Consider the following 5,607-nt stretch of genomic DNA (forward strand, 5'->3'; position numbering starts at 1 on the left):
GGAATGCCCTTAACTCTACAGTCACCTCACTTCCATCTTCAGACCCCTGGCCTAAGGGACACTGAGGCAGGGCTTTCCATCCAGCTCCAGCCTCAGTGCATGAATTTTTCTTTATTCTCCTTATTACTTTCTTCCCACTTATTTGGTCTGCTCTTCCTTTATCTCTGCCTTCCCGCATGGTCTAGATAGGTCTAGAATTACTGTTCTGAAATATTCTAGTATTTTAAGACTCTCTGGGATCCTCCCTTTTACTGAACCACCTGTGAAAAAGGAGATACTTTTCTTCATACACCTGAATAGAATACTTCTCCTCAGATCACATTGCTAAACAGAACAGTAGAGAGACTTCAGCAGTCTTCAGTTCACAGCAAAAGAGAAACACACTTGTACCTATTTGAGGAAATGTTCTCTTAAAAGGAATACCAAAGGGAACACATCGCCCAATGGCTAGAAGTAGAAGAAGAGCCTCATGTCTGAATAAACCAGGAAATATGTCTCCATCGAAAGAACGCAGTTACTCCCTTCCATTTCTTGAAAAAAAAAAAAAAAAAAGAAGACATTACCAAAATGGCCGAGAAAGAATTTAGGACATTCATGGTGACCAAATTCTATTAGTTGGAACACAAAAGAGGCAATGAACTACAGGAGATTAGAAAGTCCTTCCATGATATGAAAGAAGAAATGAACACGCTAAGAAAGAATCAGATGGAATTATTAGAGGTGAAATCTGTAATACAGGAAATAAAAAACTCTCTCTAAAGTATTAAAAGTCAATTAGATCATACTGAAGATCGAATCTCTGATGTAGAAGATAAAACCTCTGACCTACAGAAAACGAACAAAAAGAGAAAATAACAAAAACACACGAGGATAATATATGGAGAAATACTAAATTCCATTAGACATCTTAACATCTGAATAATTGGTATTCCAGAAGATGGAGAAACTAACAAGGGCGTGGAAAATCTATTCCATGAAATCTTGGAAGAAAATTTCCCAAGTCTAGACAGGTACTCAAACAACCAGACTCAAGAAATACAAAGGACCCCAAATAGAATCAACCCAAGAAGATCTTTCCCAGGGCACATCTTAGTCACACTGGCCAAGACCACAGATAAAGATAAGATACTAAAACTGGCAAGAGAGAAATGAAAAGTGGCTTACAAAGGTCACCCCATCAAGCTAACATAGACTTATCAACAAAAATAATGCAAGCAAGACAAGAATGGGAAGATATATTGAAAGTGTTAAGAGAGAAACAATTTCAATGAAGATTATTGTATCCTGAAAAATTATCCTTCATATGTGAAAAAAAAAAATCTCAGACAAACAAAACCTGCAAGAACCTGACAACACCAGACCAGCTATTCAAGAAACCCTGTTCCAGGAAAACCAAAGAAGTAACAGCCAGAAACAAAGAAATAAAAGGCAATTAATAAAATGGGCAACTTAAATGTCTGGACAGCTTCAGTAACATTGACAATAACATCAAATGTTAATGGATTAAATTCTTCAGTCAAGAGATACAGACTGGCTGAATGGATTTAAAAACAGAAACCCTCTATCCGTTGCATACAGGAAACACATTTTATGGATAAAGACACACATAGACTGAAAGCAAAGGGTTGGAAAAAGGTTTTCCATGCAAATGGGAACCAGAAGAGAGTGGGAGTCGAATACTAATTTCTGGCAAAATAGGCTTTAAAACAAAAATTGTTCAAAGAGACAAAGAAGGGCATTATATTGTAGTAAAAGGGTCAATCAATCAAGAAGTTATAATGCATATTAATATCTATGCGCCTTACACAAGAGTACTCAAATATGTGAAGGAAAGACGGTTAGATCTAAAAGGGGAGACAGACTGCAACACACTAATTGTTGGAGACCTGAACACCCCACTATCTCCTCTGGACATATCGTGTAGACAAAAATTAGGTAAAGAGATGAAGGATCTAAATGATATCATAAAGAAAATGGACTTAACAGATATCTATACAACTTCCCATCCAAAAACCACAAGATACACTTATTTCTCATCCCCACATGGAACATTTTCTAAGATTGACCACATCATAGGGCACAAAGCAAGCCTGTACAGATTCAAAGGCATAGAAAATATATCCAGCATCTTCTTCGACCATGATAGAATTAAACTTGAGTTCAATTGCAAGAGAAATCCTCAAAAATACAGAAATACATGAAAACTAAATAACCTAGTCCTGAATGACTCCACAACTACTGAAGAAATAAAGACTGAAATCAGAAGATTCATGGAAGCCAATGACAAGGACACAAGTTTCCATATCTTTGGGACACTGCTAAAGCAGTCATAAGAGGGAAATTCATAGCAATTAGTGCACATAAGAGGAAGATGGAAAGAAGGTAAATGGATCACATAACATCATGCCTCAGAGAATCAGAAAAGCAACAGCAAAAAGATCCAGAATATTCCAGGAGAAAGGAAATAATAAAGATACAAGGAGAAATAAAAGAAATAGGAAATAAACAAACAATACAGAAAATAAATGAAAGTAAAAGCTGGTTCTTTCAAAAGCTAAACAAAATTAATACACCACTAGCAAGACTTATTAAGAAGAGAGAGAGAAAAAAAACAGGTGATTAATATCTATAATGAAGGGAGCAAAATAACCATAGACATGGTAGAAATACAAAATATTATTCATGGATGCTATGAACAACTATATGCCAAGAAACAAGACAATCTGCATGAGATAGACAAATTCCTGGACACATATAATCTACCAAGAGTGAGCCAGGAAGATATAGAAAGTCTGAATAGGTCTATAACAAGCCAGGAGATTGAATCAGTAATAAATAACCTCCCAACAAAGAAAAGCCCTGGCCCTGTTTTGTAAAAGGCCAGTTTTATGAATTTCAATAGAGTATTATTGAGGCTACTTTTCTAACCCAAGCTATGTGTCTTGATGACACAACAGTAAAGTTTGAAATATGGGACACAGCTGGTCAAGAGCAATACCACAGCCTAGCACCAATGTACTACAGAGGAGCACAAGCAGCCATAGTAGTATATGATATCACAAATGACGAGTCCTGTGCAAGAGCAAAAACTGGGTTAAAGAACTTCAGAGGCAAGCAAGTCCTAACATTGTAATAGCTTTATCAGAAAACAAAACTGATCTATCAAATAAAAAAAGCTGTAGACTTCCAAGAATCATAGTCCAATGCAGATGACAATTTATTATTGATGGAGACATCAGCTGAAATGTCAATGAATGTAAGTGGAATATTCATGACAATAGCTTAAAAGTTGCCAAAGAATAAACTACATAATCCAAGAGCAAATGCTGTCAGAGAAAGAGGAGTGGACCTTAGTGAGCCCACAGAGTCAACCAGATGTCAGTGTTGTAGTAACTAAGCCTCCAGTCTGACCTAGCTAGAATATTCTGCTTCCTAAATGTTAAAAACAGTAGAATGGGAGCATTTAACCAGCCAAGTATGACTTCCAAAAAAAGAGAAGAGATTTATGATAGAGTTAAGTTTCTAATACAGAATTATTTTAAGTGTTTTGAACTTAATTTTTAATAACATGCATGTATCCCTATGACTAATGTTTCAGCACTAGAAAGGGAAAATGAGAACTAAGTGTACATTAGTTTCATTGGAAGGTTGAAGGGAATCCTTTCTCATCACTAGCAACATAAACGAATGACTGGCTATCTGAACCATAGTTAACCAGCCAGTTTCCCCAAACTAGCATAGAAGTCATCTATGAAAGAGATTGTGGAGTTTATTAATTTAGTCTTTTTAAAGCATTCCTTTTTTTAGAATGAGAGTCCGAAGATATTTATGCTTAGCTACAGTATTCAGAAAAATGGTAATTTCTTCTAGTACCTATATTTAAAGTGTATATTCCACAGAACACTTAAGAGTGGCACCAGTGGTTCCAATGGCGAAGCTGTGGTTTGTGGACTTCTTGTCTGCATATTGCCAGGATTGAAGATCATGATGACCATCCCCTCCCTCAAGGAGCTGGATTCCTTCAACTATGTGACCTTTAGAATTTAGCCAAGAGCCTGGGTCTCTGGGCTAACCTGAGGGCAACAAAATTGTTAAATTGTTAAAAGTCTTGAAAGCACACCTTAAACAAGAAGCAAGAAAAAAAATGAAAATCAGGATGAAAATCAGACTTCAGCATCCTCTTGTGAAGAAACTGAGATACAAACTTGCAGTCAGCAACAAGCAAAGAGTGAGGCTCCTGGTCATGTCACCCAGACGAGGAGAAGGTGCAAGGTGGTGTGTGGGAATCCTCACTCCCAGCAGGATCATTCAGAGATAAAAATAAGTGATCCTACTTTGAATTCCAGGATAAAAAAAAAATCAGGGAAACCAGGATCTCAGAACTACAACTGAAGTTGCTTCTCTATTAGATGAGAGCCAAGCACAAGAGAATACAGATTCCTCAGAGAAGAGCAGAATAAATGGTAAAAATTCAAAGGTACCTTCAAGAAGGAAAAGTATGTCTACACAGATGGGTTTTCCAAACCTGGAAAAAAATAAATGAACTGAAAACACTACTCCAAACTTTAAGAAGCTTCATGAGGCTCATTTCAAGGAAATTGAATCCATTGATCAATATATTGAGAGAAAAAAGAAATATTTTAAATAACACAATTAATTCAATGAACTGAAGAAGCAACCCAAGAATAAGGGAGGAGTAGTGACTCCTGTTCATCCAAGACCTTCTGTGGCTTGTATGCCGCGGCGCTCACAAGGCCGGTCTCAGGGCCTCATAACAGAGCACCTTGTGTCTAAAGGGGTCGATCCGATGCTCAGCTCTCAACAATTAAAATGAGCTTTAGGTTTTCAGCTGCTACTAAGTATAACGAGCATAAACATTAACTGACCAAGACTCCAGCCAGGAAATCTCCACATGTCATTGTATCTGGGAGTACCCCAAAAAGCCAGGCTGTACTTGAGCCGCACAATTTAAAGGCAAGTGGGAGGAATTCTGCTGCTGTTATTACACCATTCAAGTTGACAACTGAGGCATCGCAGACTCCAGTTTCCAGTAAAAAAACAGTGTTTGATCTGAAAGCAAGTTTGTCTCCTCCTCTCAACTATGAGCCACACACAAAAAAGCTGAAACCATGGGAGCAATCTAAAGAAAATAATTCTCTGAGTGAACATGTAAATAGAGTTACTTTCAACAAGAAAACTTACTAACAGCCTCATCTCCAGACCAGGGAAGTGCAAAAGAAGAAACAGGAGCAAGAATGAAAAGAGAAGAAAGCAAATATTTTTGAGCTCAAAGAGGGCACATTATGGCTAAAACTTAATAATTTCCTAACATCTATAAATATTTCTTTATTCTGAATGTTTTTTCTTTTGTAAATATTTTATACTGTCTTCTTCACTTTAATCAAACAACCTTTTTTATTGCTAACTTTTCAAATGATCTTTGTTTTTCATGGGTTCTTCATGTATGGAATCTCAGAAGAGATATCACTTTCAAGGTCACAAATTCATTTAAATATTTTGTTTGTTTGTTTGTTTTGTTTTGTGTAAGTTCCTATACAACTCAGTTTTCTAATGAGACTCATCCTAGAGATTCTTAAACTAGATTTT

At 36.6% G+C, this 5,607-nt stretch overlaps 2 pseudogenes; both read left to right on the forward strand.

Moving 5' to 3' along the window:
• LOC102475657 (ras-related protein Rab-5A pseudogene) overlaps window positions 1-3,397 on the forward strand; it is a 5,952-nt pseudogene extending 2,555 nt beyond the window's left edge.
• A 590-nt stretch (window positions 3,398-3,987) lies between these two features.
• LOC102476064 (nucleolar and spindle-associated protein 1-like) lies at window positions 3,988-5,355 on the forward strand (annotated as a pseudogene).
• Window positions 5,356-5,607: the final 252 nt, after the last annotated feature.

Source organism: Tupaia chinensis, unplaced genomic scaffold (assembly GCF_000334495.1).
Source record: "Tupaia chinensis unplaced genomic scaffold, TupChi_1.0 Scaffold000357_1, whole genome shotgun sequence".
Lineage (NCBI taxonomy): Eukaryota > Metazoa > Chordata > Mammalia > Scandentia > Tupaiidae > Tupaia > Tupaia belangeri.